The following is an 18904-nucleotide window of genomic DNA, read 5'->3' as shown; positions in this document are numbered from 1 at the left end:
AACGAAATGCCCTTATTTTAATACAAAGATAACTTGCAGTGAGAAACTAAATCAAAGATTAATTAAGCGATATGCCTGATCAAGTGAATTAACGCTTCATTTATTCATTGATTTTTTTATCTTCACACTATATCATTTATGAAAGGTTTGGATAAATATTATGAAGGGGAAAAAAAGCAGCGTAATGCAAAGTAAATGAACCAAAATCTTTCCAATATTTAATTAATATGATAATTAGAGGTTTTTCCTTCCAGATCATAAATTCTCCTTGTCTTTATAAACGTAGGTACGAGGAGGATGGTTACGTTATCAGTGCTGATATAATCTGACGCAACTAATCTTATAATTTCACTTTTCAACCCAAATGAGGTAAAGGGATGAAATGTGTGGTATGGTAGTAATGAGGGGTAGCAAGCTGTTGTAACTGTGTCTCCTGGAAATTTTAAATTTGCGCAAGTTATTTGTTTTACTGTTTATACAATGTGTATCCAGAGACGGATACAGACTAACATTTTAAGGGAAAAGAGGGTAGTGCTAAAAATATCTTTTTTTTTTTTTTTTTTGAGCAATCACATTGCTTATTGTTCTAACTTGACTGTCCTTGGCGTTACGCTGATTTTATCCCCCCCCCCGCCTCCCTCTGCAGCACCAGCGTCGACCGGCTCCTCCCGATGCTGCTCCTCTAGCAAATACGTCTCCAGGTTGCGTCCATATCCTACACACACACGTGTGCAAACATACACCTACACACACACACACATACCCACTCAAGCTCACACACCTACATATACACACATACACCCACCCACCCACTCATGCCTGTACACAAACACATACGCCTACACACACATATACCCACACAAACACACACGCCTACATATACGCACTCGTGATTGCGAAAAACATAATTTGAATTCAAAATGTCAAAATTCTTTTTTTTTTTTTTATTTGCGACGCAACATTTCCGGAACTGCTTGGTTGCGAGAAAAAAGCGTCAAATCGACTAGGAATAAGGAGCCGGCTAGGAATAAGGCATGAACTTTACATAAATTAATTTTAGAAGCAATGAAAAGAAGTGTTATAGCAAAACAATTAATTAATAAATTTAAAAGATTAAGCCAACTTACATTTCATTCATAAAGTATTTGAACACAATGCGTAATAGTTAATTTGCAAGATATTTTACATCCATCGATATAGAATGCAATTGTTAAATTATGATCATATGCAATAATAATGTATGGAAAATGCTATCAACTGTTTAGAAATTGGTCATTGTGTCCCACACTGCTTATGCTAAGTAATGCCACTGAGTCGATTTTGAAACATTATTTGATCCTACCGATCTATTACATTAGAACGTTTCAAAACAAATCTATCTTTTTTCAGTACTAGCGGTACCCGCACGGCTTTGCCCGTCGTAGAAAATTAACAGGTGATTTGGCTCGCCTGCATATTTACAAATAATGGATGATTAATTTTTTGCCATATGCTAAGTTAATTTGCTCACCCATGTTCTGGTAATTTACTCTCCCACATAATGATGATTCGCTCGGTGCAGATGAATTAAATCCACCAATGGTGGTAAAAATAAAATCATAGGAAAAAAAAACAAAATCGAACTTTTAAAAAATCACTTCGAGGGGCTCCCTCCCCCTCCTCCCCCCATGCTACGAACTAGTTTTGGGACAAATTTCATAAAAATCGGCCGAACGGTCTATGTCTATGCACTATGCGCGTAACAAACATCCAGACAGAGATCCAGACTTTCAGCCTTATTATTAGTAAAGATTTCGTAAAAATCAACCAAACAGTCTAGGCGCAATGCGCGTAACAGCCATCTAGACAGAGAGACAGAGATCCAGATATCCAGACTTTTTTTCAGCTTAATTATTAGTAAAGATAAAGATATCACTTCGAGGGAGATTTCCGTCCAGGACCGTTCCTCTCCTTGGTATTTGAATGTTGTTTTCGTTATCTTCTGTAAAAACATTCACTGTGGAAACTTTTTTCGATATTTTAAGAGCCTCTAGTAGAGATTGCTTAACAGAAAGCAAATTTACCATTGTTATTTTGTACCAGTTATTAATTTTTACCCCACAAGACCCTAGCTTTTACGCATGTGTGGCAGATTGCTTCATAAAAAATACCGCTTGGGGGGAAATCCACAGTTTAATATTGATTCCACAGTTTTTAGCGAGAGTAATCCCCTCCTCCCCCAATTTGATAAGCATTGAAGTTTGATAGAGACAGCAGGAATTGAAGATGAAAGGGACCAAACATATCAGATTAGGGCTTCTAATACATTGTATTTAAATATGTGGCAGATTACTTCATAGAAAATTCAGTTATGTGAAGAAAAAAAAACAGTTTTAAATTGTATTACAAATTATCTTCTGTAAAAACATTCACTGTGGAAACTTTTTTCGATATTTTAAGAGCCTCTAGTAGAGATTTCTTAACAAAAAGCAAATTTACCATTGTTATTTTGTACCAGTTATTAATTTTTACCCCACAAGACCAAACATATCAGATTAGGGCTTCTAATACAATGTATTTAAATATGTGGCAGATTACTTCATAAAAAATTCAGTTATGTGAAAAAAAAAACCAGTTTTAAATTGTATTACAAATTTATTCCACAGTTTTTAGCGGCAGTAGTTTTTTTTTTTTTTTTTTTTTTTCGATTTGATGAATATTGAACACTGATGTATCTAGCCGGAATTGACGATGTAAGGGACTAAAGATAACAGTTTAGAGCTACTAATATTTTGTATTTTTAATGTTTGGCAGATTACTTCAAAAACATTACAGTTTGGGGAAAAATAATCCACAGTTTAAATTTTAGAATGTTGAGCACTGATGTATATAGCAGGAATGAACGGTATTAGAGACTAAATATGGATGCCTTAGTTGCCAAATCGATTAACTCCACTTTTTTATTAAAAAAATTCTTTTTTCTGCTTTAATAGTGCTTAATCAATGCTTAGCATGTGAATTTACATTAAAGTTTTGGTTCAGTACATTTCTGATCCTGTGTTGGCAGAAAATGTGACACGAGGGCCCATTCACTCCAATGGATAACACTATCTTCATCACTTTTCTCGACTGTTTGTTTTATGGAGTTAACCGATTTGGCAAGTGAAACATTCATATATCAGTTTAGAGGTATATTGTATTTCTCTACATAGTATAAAATGAAGTCTCCAAAAAGCGTCTGTGTGTTTGAACTCGCAAAACTCGAGAACTACCCGGCCGATTTTGCTGAAATTTTCACAGTTTGTCCCTTTAAATCCTGAGGAGAAGGTTTGCAGACCAGTTCGAAAACCATTCGATGAATAGTTCTTTTTTTTATTCCAATTTAGGCCCAATTTTCACATAAATTCTCAAATATGGGGGTGAAAAATTACTTGCACATATTAATATTACATATCGTTAGAAAGGGTAGAATTTTCCGCGTTCTACGCAATTTGTTTCACTGTTCTAACTTTATTATGGCGGGAGTTATTCGCGTTTTAGCTCGAATTTTTCAGGCTTAGCTGAAATTTAGGCACTACTTCCTTCATTAAATAAATCAATAAGAAGTGAAGGAATTGTCCCACAGCTTTCTTTTTGACGCCATTAGAAAAAGTGACCTTTTTTACTCCAGATCTAACTCGACTTACAGTCGAAAAAATAAGCTTTTATCTCGAAAGGAAAAAAAGTTACAAGCCTTTTTAAATCAAGTTTAAGAAATCTCGATTTCATTCAAAATGTGAACCATTTTTTTTCTCATTTTAATTCATTAAACTTATTTTATTTTGTGTTTCCATGGTTACGCATTTTAAATCCATCTTTCTGGATTTAATTTCTTAAAAGTATTTGAATATCTGCCGTCATTGTTTGGAAGGGAAATCATGATGGGTTTTTTCATTTATTTTTTACGCCTGATTGTTGAATATACGTCACTTGACACAATTTTTATTTTAAAGGTGGACCGGGCAAAGCCGGGCAACGCAGCTAGTTTAACTATAAGAGATAAATTTTCAAAAACAAATGTAGAAAATAAAAGTCGCAGTGAATACTATATTGACATTATTTAAGCTGATTTTAGCAAAAAACAGAGTTCAACAGCGTTAAGTTGAAAGTTTTCCTAATTTACTTAAAAGTGCTGCTATAATGAGTACCTTTATCTAAAGGAATTACAAAAAGAATTGGTTGCACCAGACTCATAGAATAAACATTTCTATCGGAAATTTACAGCAACAAAGCAAAATTTTAAAATATGATTCGAAACTGAACACTTGTAAAACTAGTATGTTGTGGCCATCACGAAACTTTCTTCTATATTTTTCTTTTTTTTCTGATCCCTCCCCATGCTTGACGAGGAAGCAATATTCCCAACAAAAACAAAATTACACATGCAAAAACTTGATGACCATCCCAATGTCTGAATTATTGCAAAAGCAAAGCAAAGAGCGAAAATTGAAAGTTATTTTAAAAGCCTTGCTTGAATTAATTACAAATATTTTATTTGTTAACAAACATAAGATGGCAACAGTTAAAAATTTTAAAACATTGAGATAATATTTCCTATCATTTCCATACAATTAAAATCACGAGAAATACGCAGACGACAATCTATTACGATTTATCTTTCTTATTGTTGCATTAATAAAAATATTTTTATTCGCAAAAAAAAAAAAAAAAAAAAATCAACACCTCTTGGAGCGATCGGCGTCAAAATTGAACAAAAGCCTGTTTACAAATGGATTCACATATATTCCAAATTTCAACCAGAACGTAGCATTACTTCTTGAGATAGGGCACTCAAAATGGAAAAAAAGAACGGGTGATTGCGCTACCCCCTTTTTAGCTGTTGACACAAAAATAAAATCAGTTCTTATACCCACTAAGGGCTACTTGCCGATAAATTTTTCTTTCATTCCGTTCATTATTTCTTGAGATACAGCAGTCACAAGTGACGACAAAAAACGTTCTATAGCTCAACCCCTGTTTGAGTTATTGACACCAAAATTGAATCAGCACCTGTTCCTGTTAATACCAACATATGGACCAAATTTTGTTTGATTCCGCCAGTTACTTCCTGAGGAATAGCAAGCACGTGTAACTCGAAAAACGTCCCATTGCTCCACCCCCCTTGGAGGAATTCGCGCCAAAAACTAATGGGCACAAGTTCACATAGGGGCACATATGTGTACTAAATTTCGTTCGATTTCATGCGGTAGTTTTTGTTGTAGAGCGGCCACAAAAAACTGGTCACACACAGACGTGACACACATACATACACACACACATACACACACACACACACAGACAGACAGACATTTTCCAAAAATGGTCGAAATGGACTCAGCACACCTCAAAACGTCCGAATCCGTCAAAATTCGAAATTCGAAAATTTGCACGAATCCAATACTTCCTTCTATATATTAGATATAGAAGAAAGTAAAAAGGAACATTGGCCATTTTTAAGAAATAATACGTCATTAATCACTAAAACTAAAAACCCTCTGAAAAGTTTCAACTTTCTTTTGAAATATTACCGGAGGAAGTTTTAAAGAAGTTGTTAAGAAATAATTTGATTCTAAGTGCATCATAAAAATAGTGACCCTTTAAAGAGCTTAAAAATTGATACGATTTATTTCAACTCATACTTAATAACTTAGTTTATACTTCAATAACAAGGTTCTAATTTCGTTTCAAATGCCCCTTATCCTAAATCTCTGTACATTTTATTTTATTTTTTTAGTAAAACTTAAATACGTTTCTATTTCAATTCGGGGAAATGTTTTTCCGAGTGTTTCCAGTTAGGTGACTTCCAAAGTTTGGAATATTTGAAGTTTAGTTAAGAACTATGAACTTAAGTACGGAAAAATTGCTTTTTAAAAATAAGAGCTTAGGCGAACAAGAAAATTTTGACAGTTGTCAACAACATTGTTGAAATACGTAGTTACACTTTGCCTTTATTTAAATCTAAAATGTTTGTTCTGAGCATGATATTTCTAAAACGCATCACATTAAACTAACCCTACGAGAAAAATATAATGCAATCATGAATCTTTTTCTTCAAAATAGTTTTTGATTGAACTTTTTGAAATCAAAACCTAAAATTTAGTTTTGTGCTGCTGCTGCTAATGTTACTCGGTTACACAAACCCTTTTTGCGCATAGTGTGAGGTATTTTAAGTCAGAAGGGTTTCTGTGAGACTGAGGCTTCCAAATGGGAACCAGTCAGGTTTAGTCTGGATAGATGCCAGCACCACCTCCACAATTTAGGCTTTGTTCTGAAAGAGAGGAGAGAAAGCTCCAGAAATGCACCCGTGGTAGCTGCTAACGATGGACCGCAGGACTATCGGACTCACCAATGTAACGAGTGCACAAGTAATCTGTGTTTACTTGGATCTCTGAACTGCTGAAATGAACACACGGATTACGTGTGTACTTCGATGTCTTGTTCCAATTTATTACATGAACCGTGGTAGTCTGATCGGTAAGGCGTCGGACTCGTAACCGAAGGGTGCTAGGCTCGATGCCAGATGGTAGAAGATCCTCCGTGTTCGATAATGGATGCCTGGGTCACGTTAAAGATACCGTGGTCACGAAGTCCTAAAGTTGAATTGATACCTCTGGGAGTGCCAGACCAGTAATTGCTTTTGCACCACAGAGCGTTTTTTTTCCCCTTCACGTTTAAGTTTTCCCCCCTTCAAACTTTTTTTTTAGTTGTAATTAATTTTTAAGCGAAAGTTTTCGATAAATTGCCAACCCTACGCTTCCTAAATTTTATGTCTTTTTTTTTTTTCTTCACGAGTCGAGTTTGTTCTAATTTTCTCAATTATTTAGAACAGGAAATATAAGGATTTATAAATTTTAAAAAAATACCGTTAAACCGTTTTAAATGTTTGAACTGAAATTTAACTCATTAATGTAGTTGACTCTCAAATATAAGTGTTCCCTCTCGACTTTTGAAGATCAAAACTGAAACTTGCAGTTTAGCGGTGTGATGGATTGCAGTTGTTTTGTGGTAAAAGATATAAAAAGTTTGTATGAAAGCTCTTTCAAATCGGAAAGATCCTTCCCGAACCTATTTCTCATTGCATTGACATCTATCGAATGCTTAAAAATTCGGACTTAAAAAAAAAGCATACCATACACATTTTGAATTTTGAAAATCGGCCATTTGTGCAAAAAATAAACAAACTTTCCATGCAAAAAACGACAAATTCATTACTTAATTTATCCCATTACACGTATTTAAAAAAAAAATAAAAATATAGAATCAATTTTAAATTATTTGATATTGTTTCAAAGCGTAAGAAGTCTACACAGGCTTGACGGATTTCGTTTTCTTCCATTATTTTTCTTTAGCAGCGTATGCAATCTTGTACTATATCTTACATTCAATTCTAACTCAAAATTCATTTCATTTTGTTCCATTCTTCTAGTTTTCGAAATATGCAGCCTAGTAATATATATTTGTAGTCTATCCGAATTCAAAGAAATGCTTACTATATTTTTCAGGGCTGCACTTTAGATATAGTGCTTCTCTTGTTTCAAAATTTCCGTAGACCTTTGAGCTGATACTAAATATTTATGATGCCGAACTCCATAACTGCATAATGTTATAGCAAAAAATGCTCAGCAGGTTTTAGAGAAAAAAGTCAACTGAAAGCAATGTTATATTTGAATAAGACAAAGGCATTCTGAAACTGAATCTCTTAGCCTATGAATTTATATTGTCATGATGTGTATTTTGTGATGTTGATTGTACTAGTTTAATTCTACAAGATAGTTTACAGAAAAATTTCATTTGCTTATTTAAAACCAGGACAAAAATGAATTTAGGGTTACTGTCGAATTTTTGCCGACAGAGTAGTGTAGTGGTTGGACGCAGGTCTCTTACGCCCAAAGGCGCAGGTTCGGTCCTGGCTACAGTCTGTGGATTTTCAAGATGAAGAAAATCGACAGCGTCCAAGTCGTATGAATATGCGGCATGTAAAAGATCCCTCGAGTACTCGTTTGGCATGGAGCATCTCTAGGCAAAATTAAATTCCTAGTGCTGTTTCGCCTCAAATTGAGCCCGGGTGCTTCCATCTAGTGGGGAAACTGGACGTCAATATTATCAATTGAATAATTTAATTTCACCGTCTACATGTGGCTGGACATCCACCTGAAAAGTCTGTGAAGGATGTCTTCCTGTACTGACCGAGTTGTGTCAAGTGACGAGTGTTCAGCAATCAGGCTTGGAAAAAAAAAAAAAAAAAACAATAAAATTTTACGGCAGACTGCGGAAAAATAACCAGAAAGAAAAATTTTAAATCCCCCGATTGCAGGAAAAATTTCGAAACAAAGGTCAGAATTTAATTTGTTCATATTCGAGGGGGAAAAAAGGCAGCATATCTTTCTTCTCAATGATTTTCTTCACGCTACAAATTTTAATAAAAGCATTCTAGCGGAAAGTTGAGATGAAACACTGAATAATCATTTGAATGGAGGAAAGCCTTCGAAAAATATGGATTTTATGTCGAAATCTAAGTGTCATCCTCATATATATAGTATCCGATGATCAAGTAACCCACATGTTTCAACAATGAAACTCGCGCCACGGCATAATGATTTGATAATGGGTTTTGATAATGTTTAACATGCTGGGAAAGGTTTTATTGTGACCAGGCTGAACTCGATCCGGTAACGTAACTGTTCTACTGGTAAGACTGTCATTTCAGGGGAACGAAGAAACGAAAAAGCGGTCAACTATGAACGCTAACTACTGGAACTTGGGGTTCATCCACTGGAATTAGGATTAAAATTTCAACTATCAAAATATCACCAAACAGGCAATCGCTTCGTTCAAATGCAGAAACAATTTTCACTCGTCATACTATGACGGTCAACTTTCTAGTAATTAATAGTTTTCAATTGATACCTCCGCTAATTATTATCGGAAGATGATGTTGAATAGCCAAATATAAAGACGGGAGAATTACGAATCTATCGATACCTGGTTCGATGGTCAGTTCACTAGCGTTCGGGAGAAGTAACTTGGACATAGATACATAGATACATACACACAAATGGGTAGGGGAAAGTGGGGTAAAACCGGAAAGTCAGGAGCAAACCGGGTACCCCCTTCTAGCCCCTGTAAGCGCTGCAATTGCGTGGAAAAGAGAGGAGCTATCTTCCACCGGGATGAAAAAGCAGTGGTCATTATATCAGAAAGAAATAGTCGCTTCTTTTGTTCCTGAGAAAAAAATAAATTCTGTTTCAGTGGTTTTGCTTAAAATTCTTGAACAAAACCAGACCTATCATACTAAGTTCAAGTTTCTTCAACAGTAAAGATATGTAGCTCTCTTTGTACAACATTCAACTACCTTCTTTATCATTCCAAGTAAGCGTTCTGTATAGTCATATGACGGCATTTTTTTATGAAAACTGTACGTGCGGTGCAAAACCGGGTACTAACCAAGGGCGAAACCGGGTACTACCCCCATTCACTGCGAGAAAGACGCAGCCGAAGGAGGACAAGAGAAAAGGAAAAACTGTCATTTTGACGGGCACCCCATACAAGCTTCCTATTCAGGCAACGTTAGAAGAAAAGAAAAAGAAAAATAATGGAAAGAAGACCAAAGATGGACGCAAGAAAAGAAATCCGGGTACTACCCCCATACACTGCGAGAAAGACGCAGCCGAAGGAGGACAAGAGAAAAGGAAAAACTGTCATTTTGACGGGCACCCCATACAAGCTTCCTATTCAGGCAACGTTAGAAGAAAAGAAAAAGAAAAATAATGGAAAGAAGACCAAAGATGGACGCAAGAAAAGAAACCTGAAGAAAAGATAAAAGAATCAAAGAAAAGACAATATTATAAAGATTCCAAAAAGGTACAGACAGAAAATAAAAGTGTCCAAAAAAAGAAAAAACGAAGGAGCAAATGAGGGATGAGTCCAGTGAAGAGGATGACAATACTGCCTGCATTTACTGCAATGAGCTTTATTCGGACTCTAAGGGTGATGAGGGATGGATCCAATGCATCCAGTGTCGTCGTTAGGCCCATGAAAGCTGCTCTGGGGCCGAAGAGGACGATAACTGTTTTACTTGCAACTGGTGTCAATAGGCCTTATATTACAGTAAAACATTAAAGGTAAAGACAATTAAATTTACCATCAACTCATCAATATGTGTTCTTTTATACTTATTCTAGTATGTTTTGACAATAGTTAACACATATCACTAAATAAAACTTAAATTTTGTTGAAACTTTTCAAATTTTTGTTTTCCCATAGCAATACTATGCTACCCGGTTTTCCCCTACTAGTGGGGCAAAACCAGGGAAAATAACTTTTTTTACAAAACAAATAATAAAAATTTTTAAAAAGCACTTATGGTTTTGAAACTGTGGTTGCATTAATTGATAAGTAGTGCATACTTTTGCAAAATTTTGTTCCTTTATGCTAAAAACTGTGATTTCTGGTGGCCTGCAAACCATAGTGTCCCGGTATTACCCCACTTTCCCCTACATACATAGATACATACGCTCAGTTTTTCATTATGTTAGATATTTCAATAACGGGGATACGAGGGCAATTACTTTATGCATCTAAAACTGTGTGTTACTGTTCGCTGTTGATTTTTTTCTAGGTGTTTTCCTAAAAACACTATCCACGCCCACAGTACAAGTACCATGAACAGTAAAATCATGTTTTACTGTTATCTTTTGTTTTTGTTTTTATGTTTTTTTCATTATTTTACTATTGTGTTGCTGGTTAGAACGTGCTAAAGTTTAAATTTACAATTACTCAACATTTTTGACAACTTTTTTCACTCATTCAGTTCATCATTTCACTATTTGCTAATTTGTATCAATTGAAACTGCAAATTATCCACAAAATTAAATTTCGGCTACTCGCACGCAAGAAGATCATTTTCAAATATCACCTTCTAAATACGGTTCACAAAACTATGTTAGAAGTACACTTACCCTATACAAATAAAATGGTCAAAGGATGTAATTGGATCGTAATTATGTACAAACACTTACATTTAGCGTAAGTTCTTGTACATAAGCAGATTTCCAAACGAAATCCGTAATTTCAGTTCGCATTTGAAATCATCCAAACTAACCGAAAAACATTCATTAGTAAGTTATTAAGATTTAATTATTGAGCAACTTCAAATCAAACCATCCAAATTGAAATCCTAACAGATTCTAAGTTGAAGATTAATTGACACTGTTAAACTGATTGCTTCTCAATGAACCTTCATCATTAATGTCCTGATCTGTCAATAGTTAATTTCCATCTTCAAATGAGCAATCGCTGTTATTATGAACGATTAGCAAGCTCAAATTTTCTGCTAATCTCTATCCGATAATGGCACTGGATATTTGCTTTATGCCAATATTTGCTTGTCTTTAGATGATTTCACGTTTATTTATCTCTCTAATTATCAAGAGGTATGTTCTTGGGGGAACAAAATTAGCTTACTCTAGCAGTTTGAATCCTAGTGACCTGCAACAAATATCTGTTTATTAATCTTCAATGCTTTTTCCACAATTAAGATAAAAAGATAATAATTAAGAAAATTAAACTTAATTAAGATAATAAAATTAAGAAATAAATTAAGATAGAGATAGTTAAGATAAAATAGATAATCAATTTATCTTAATTATTAAGATAAAATAATTTATCTTAGTTAAGATAATTAAGATTATTATAGATCATTTAAGGTAATTTCTAATTTAAAATAAATTAAGATAACATTTAATTAAAATAAGAAAAAATTAGGTAAATTAAATGTAATAAGTTTAAATTAAACTTATTATAATTAAGGTAATTAATAATTAGAAAAATTAAGATGAGATAAGATAATTATTTGAGTTAACTTATCTTAAGTAAGACAAACTAAGATAGATATTAATTAATATAAATTAAGGTAATTATTAATAAGTGATAAATTAAGATAATTATTAATTAATATAAATTAAGATAAATTCTAAACTTAATTTATAACGTGCTGCTTTCAACTAAAATTACGCATCACACAAAAGCATAAAAAAGGGTTGCTTTATATTGTAATAATTTTCTCATTGGGCACAAAATCTTCTTTGAAGTAAAAAGTCATCGAGTTAAAATTTTAATTATATTCTTAATACCTTAAGATATACTTTGACTTGCCCTACTTTAGATGGAAATTATATTGGTCGGATTTCAAGCTCATTCTTTGAAGGCTTTAATTAAGTTTAACTTACATATCAACAAACTACGTTTGCGATGTATAGGAAACAAAATATACATTTGCCTGAAAGATAACATCAGCTTAAGCAAAATAGAAAAGTATTTTCATTTAAAAAAAGAAGAAAAACGTTTTTTCTCATCTAAAAAATATCAAAAGGAAATACCGGGTGGCCCAGCGGGTAATGTTTAAAACAAATGAAAAATTAAAAACAAACAAGAGACATGAGAAGAATTTAATGACGTGTATTGAAAGGACATATTGGGCTATTAATGATATAGAGGTTCGAAGTGACTGCCATCTTTAACAAGGACAGCAGTTAGGCGGTTGTGGAGTCCAACCATTACTCGTGAGTAGGCCTCACTGTCAATCGTCTCGACAGCAGTTGTAATGGCGGTTTTCAGTTCTGGAAGGTTCGTAGGACTTGTCTGCCACACTTTTCTCTTCAAATAACCACATAGGTAGTAATCGCAGGGGTTCAGATTTGGTAAATATGGGGGCCATTCGATACCACCTTGGAAGTGTGATGGGTAATCTAGCCCAATGATTCGATGGCTAAAATGCTCATTGAGCATCTCAAAAACACCCGCGGTACGATGTGGTCTTGAACCATCCTGCATAAACCAATGACCTTGGATCAAGTCATTAACCATGAAGAAAAGGGATGAACTCATCGTCCAGTAACTTTCTGTATTTCTCCGCGCTTAGAGTTCCATCGATGAACAAAATGACTCACCTTCCCATAGTCCTTTTGTTTGGCCAATTCTTGTTGTGGAACTTCTCCTGCTATGCTTGTTGAACTGTCTTCACATTTTCATCACATCTGGCCATTTGTAGCACAATAAATACGCGAACTTCTGTCGAATATTTGTTCATTTTTACTAACGAGAATCACACCCTAAAGCGCACTGCACACTGAAGGAACATCACATTTACAATTGCCCACTCAACGGAGCATGCGCACCAAGTTTGACTTCACTCACGTGCACCTAGGGCCATTTATTGGACTTTGTTTCAAACATCACCCGCTGGGCCACCCAATAACATTTAATTCTACGGATATTAATAAAATCAAAAGTAACATTCCTGTTCAGTTCAAACTTTCTTTCAAGGACCCTAGATCAAAATGTTTCAACTGTTAAAAACATTCTTTACTTTAATACTTAACCGACTTTTTGCCGCTTTAAAAGCTTGACACTATTTCTGCTTAATTCTAATCACATTTCCAAGTAATGTAACAACAAAGGCGTTTTTTTTTAAAAAATCGGTAGCAAAAAACTAACTGGTAACTCAAACTATGTTATTTTTCTTTCAGGGTAATAAACGAGAGGCAAATGAGCTTAAGATGCAAATTTTTACTGTTAGTCGTCAAAAACATTTTCAACTTAAAAAAGTTCCGAACTTTGTCTATCTTTAAGCATTAACATTCAACAGGCTAGAAAGAAGAGAAATAGTTTTTTAACATAAGGAACAGCATTTCAAAAATCTAACGTTCAACAGAGACTTAACAGCATTTCGGAAAACATTAAAATTTTCACTTGATTATCTATTAGTTGGGGTAAAAGGAAACATTGGGTAAATTGAAAAAAAAATCCTATTATACTGTGACTGAGAGCAAATGACCTTTGTCAATCATCTGAGAAAACGAGTCCATTCCTTAAAATAGGTAGAGAAGGCAGAACGGACGTTTGCCATATTTTGGACTTTAGTATCATTTTGGCGATATGAAAAAAAAAACTCCTTGTATATTTTTGTTACGTGATTATTTAAACCTGAATGTTTTAAGTTGCAGCAATAACTGCACTGAATTGGCAATAAGAAAGTAAAAATGACAAGCTTTGCGTTCTTTACCGCAACTCTACTCTCCCCAGTTTTCAATTCAAACTAATTATAGGAGGCGTTGTTTTTTCTGACCAATGGCTGCTGAGAGAGGTTAAACCAAGTCTCACCTCCTTACGTAGGATATTACCTGTCTCTTGACCGCACAAAATTGAAATGTTTCACCTCTTTGGACAACTTCTTTAATTTCGATGTGACGTATTCTAGCTGTAAAGCCAACAACACTTGCCGATTCCGTTCTTCAACTTTCCTCTCTATATCGCCTCTTCAAGAACTGAAACAACGCGGAGCAAAGGGTAAACTCTTCGCGGTCAGACTTTACCACGATTTCGGAAATTTTTAAACTTAACTGTTGGTTAGTGAAGACTAGGTAACATATAGAAGAGAATTTTACAGTTTCACGTATTTCCAAATAATTGCGTAGGCTTCATCACTGTTTAAAGATGATGCTGCGAAAGAAATAGTTTTTTTTTTGTTTTTTTTTAACTTAAGTGATCTTAGTTTGGTTAAAGTTAGTGATGTTTCTTTCCAATAGATCTATAAATGTGAAGAAACTGTTTTCAACTGGTTTTACTTCAACTAGTCTTTACTAAGTTACTAGAAACTTTTAACTATGAACTATCTGCGTCGCCCGGCTTTGCACGGTCTACCTCGAAAATAAAAGTGTTTTCAACAATCAGACAGTGCGTGTTCAACAATTAGGCTTGAACAAAAAAAAATCTGTACGATTTACCCACCGATCGCGGAAAAATAATCAAAAAGGAAAATTTTTAAGTCCCCCGATTACAGGAAAAGCCTCAAAATAAAAGCAAGAATGTTATTTGTTCACAGTCAAGGAAAAAATGGCGATATATCTTTCGTCTCAATGATTTTATTCACACTAATTAAAACTGAGCTCGCTGCAGACGGTAAATTTCCGATTTAATATTGGTATTCCTTTGCTTAAATATGCTTATAACTTTTCTCCTGTTGATTTTACTTCATGTTTTTAAAATCCAAAGGAGGTAAATCTACTTCAGGGGTATTTTTAGCGGACTTTCGAATGAGACTGAAATCAAGACCATTGGACAATTATTTCGGGTTGAAAGAGCCATTAAATGCCATTTTAGGGTCCCAAATTAAAAATTCGAACGGTTCGGTACTTTTTTGAAGTTTGAAAACCTCCTACGTTCCTTCTCGGGTGCTCAAGTATCTCCCTGTCAAATTTTATCGAGATCCGACGCAAACTGGATTCGTATGGGAACATTCATACATACATGCGCATATATTCTTTGATTTATTTGTATAGATTTCACCATCTTAGCTTATTTTGATGAGAAATGTAGGCGTTTTCCTTTACTTCCTAAATTGTATACTCTGGGGCAAATGAAACATTGAACCAACTTGGTTTTTCATTTTCCCTTTTTTTTTTTTTTTTTTTTGGAAGATTACATGGTGATGCAAATTAAAGTTTTGTGTGTATTTTGCGTATTATGAGTGTATAATTTAATTTTTTGCATGATTTTTCTTTTCAAATGATGTTAGATCCCATTCGGAGTAGTTAGTGGGTCGCGTGCGACCTGTGGGCCATAGATGGAGCAGTTCTGGTGTAGAACTTCTTGAGCTTCTAAACTGATTGCATATAGCACGATTATCTACCTACATCAGAGAGAAATAAAACGCTTGTTGCCATTCACCCCACTGTCACTGCGGTAGAAGGAAACGGGCTGTGGTAAAAGGGCACATGATTTCTTTCACTAACAAACAGTACTAAAATCAATTTTTTAATACCCAGTTACTCTCAGGGAGTGTAGACTTGAACCCAATGCACAAATTTTAAGTCGCAACTCATGCGGAAGAAAGGGAAGGATCTAAAGTTAACACATTAAAGTTCTGTTACCCTTTACCCAACAGGCCCTATTGAGTTTTAAATTTGTAATAAATTGTGAAAGTTCTAAACTTTTTTTACAAATGCGTTATTCACCTACCATTGTAAAATAATAAAGTTCTGTTTCCCTTTACCCCAACAGCCTCGACTGAATTTTTAATTTACTACAAATTATGAAAGTTCTAAATATTTTTTACAAATGCGTTATTTACCTACCATTGTAAAATAATAAAGTTCTGTTTCCCTTTACCCCAACAGACTCGATTGAGTTTTAAATTTACTACAAATTACGAAAGTTCTAAACTTTTTTCACAAATGCGTTATTCACCTACCATTGTAAAATAAAAAAGTTCTGTTTCCCTTTACCCCAACAGACTCGATTTAGTTTCAAACTTACAACAAATTATGAAAGTTCTAAACCTTTTTTACACATGCGTTATTCACCTACCATTGCATTCAATATCATGATGGATAATTCAATATCATGATGGAAAATTCAATATCAGGAGATAAAAATATTCTAATTCACAATTTCTTCTAAATTTTTAAATTCACCAAGTTAGCAAAAAGCTCATTTTGAATTGCCAAAGATAAAAAAGAATCGTGAAAGAACGAAAGATATAGCACGTTGATTCCGGTCAGATAAACGCCTGCCATATAATGAATGATCTTCCATTTGTAAGAGACAGCTATGCAGTACTCCTACTGAAAAATGAGCTTGAAATGCTGAAGACATTTTTCTTCCACTTTCAAATGCATTCAATTGAATTTAATAAAAAAAATAATAGCTTTTATTGTACGAGAAAAATATTGAATTCTGTTTTACCCTTTGATGATCTATTATCTTTCGGATGCACTTGAGTTTGTTTGCTGTTAATTGGATGAGTGCATTTGTTATTGCAAAGTTCAAACATAATGTATAAGATCAGAGGTCTTAGTTTAGTCATAATTTAATATACTTTTTTTTTCTTTCTTCTTCGAAATCCAGTGAGTAGGAGAAAGGGAACTCACACGTGAAGAAGGTAAGTTTTGCTAAGATGACTTGTAGCAAAATGTTTTAAAAAATTTCTAGTAATGGCAGTACTGTACTTCAGAACCTAATTATAAAAGCAATGGGGTCTTTTGCGGTTGGTGGTGAAAACTTTTTTATTTTAGCAGGTGTTAAGGCCCCTATATATTAGGGGTGCGACATCGATGTCGATGTTTTGGAAACATCGATGTTTTTGTTAAAACATCGATGTTTTGACATCGGTGTTTTTGGAACATCGACGTTTTGGTTTCGATGTTACGTTTTTGCTTTATTGTGTTTTTAATTGAAAATCATAATAAAATTTGCTCCAATTTTTTTGCAAGGTATTTAAGTTTACTTATGAAATTGCTAAAAAAAAGAAAAAAAATCATTTTTTGCACTCATTTTATTAGATCAATTTTTCTGTGTAGAAGATGATTTTGGGGAAGATCACTACAAGATAGTACAAGATTAACTAGAGTGTGAGGAAGAGGTCAAAGCTATAGGAAGAACTCGACACAGGTAGTCTGGTGCCAGAACTTGCAATCTATTTCAAGGCTTCAGTTCCCAAACTAAAGGAAAACCCTATACATTACTACGGTGACAATTATCTCAGCAAAAAACAACCCTGTTGTAAAAATTTCCCCGCCAAGAAAACCTTTAACTCTTCCCCACAAAAAAGAAAGCCTTCATCCTAAACCAAAAAAAACCTCAGCCTTAAAAAGTCATGATGTCTAGTTTGCCCGTCAAGTATCTGCCAAACTATTATCCTCCCTGTTCTCCTCTTTCATCCCACCTACTTCCGATAGAACTTCCTCCCACCGTCAACTCCTCAGAAATATGGATAGTTCCTTCCAATTATTTATCTTGTTTGGCGGGAAGCTTTTCTAGTTGAGGTGGTTGCTTGGTAAGCAAAAAGCTTCCCGCCAAACTAGATAAACAATTTAAAGGATCTATACATATTTCTGAGGAGTTAAAGGTGGGGGGGGATTCAATAAAAACCTACCTAGGATGTTATGTTTAAACGCGTTTTACTCAAAACTTTAAAATGTCCATTTACATCCCTTTGCTTCTCAATGCCTCAATTAAAAATTTGTAGTCAATTACGTTTTTAAACAATATTTTTACATTAACTAAACCCACACGGCGATGGCAGTGCAAAGAATTTAAAAGAAGTCCCTTCAATAAATGAAAATCACCCATCCTCTCTCTAATGTAAAAATGATCATTTTTCTTCACCAACGAACTGATGACTTTCTTTTCCCGAACCATCACATGACTTCCTTTTACGTCAATTTAATGATAATAGTGCCTTGGAGTAAGCAAGGAAGCACTTTAAAGATTTTCACCCCAGTTCGTCATGAACCGATACAAAAATGCGTTTTACAGAGATTAATTTTCCAAATATCGACAGCTTTAACGTGGTTCAATGGATAATATCGCCAATCTCTAAATATCACCAATTGATATGGCAAGACTTGCTGTCAACAGGGACTTCAGATGAAATACTAAAAAGACACCGAAAACTGACATCACAATTTGCTTTAAAATAAATTATTTTTCTTCAAAAATTCACGGATGAAATCCAAACTAAGCAACAAACAATATTTGAACTAAATAACGATTTGGGTTGAGGAAAGCCTTAGAAAGTTCAAAACTATCCAATGATCAATTAAGTTAAATAATTAAGAAGACATTCCCCATCGGGTCAGATTGTGACGCTAAACCGTAACCGTATCAACTTAATCACAAATACAAAATTTCATTGAAATCGGCCCAGCCGTTTAGGAGGAGTTCGGTGACAAAAATAAGCACAGAAGATTATTGTACATAAAGATTTGAGTATTTTGTGTTACTAAACATTTGGTTAACAATTTAGTGTCATAGAACAGTTATAGGAAATACGAAGAGATAAAAAATTTAATTTAATTAAAAACTTAAGTTGAAAATCTTTTTTAAA

Source organism: Uloborus diversus, chromosome 5 (genome assembly GCF_026930045.1).
Source record: "Uloborus diversus isolate 005 chromosome 5, Udiv.v.3.1, whole genome shotgun sequence".
Lineage (NCBI taxonomy): Eukaryota > Metazoa > Arthropoda > Arachnida > Araneae > Uloboridae > Uloborus > Uloborus diversus.
The sequence above is the reverse complement of the archived record's forward strand: the minus strand, read 5'-3'. Positions refer to the sequence as shown.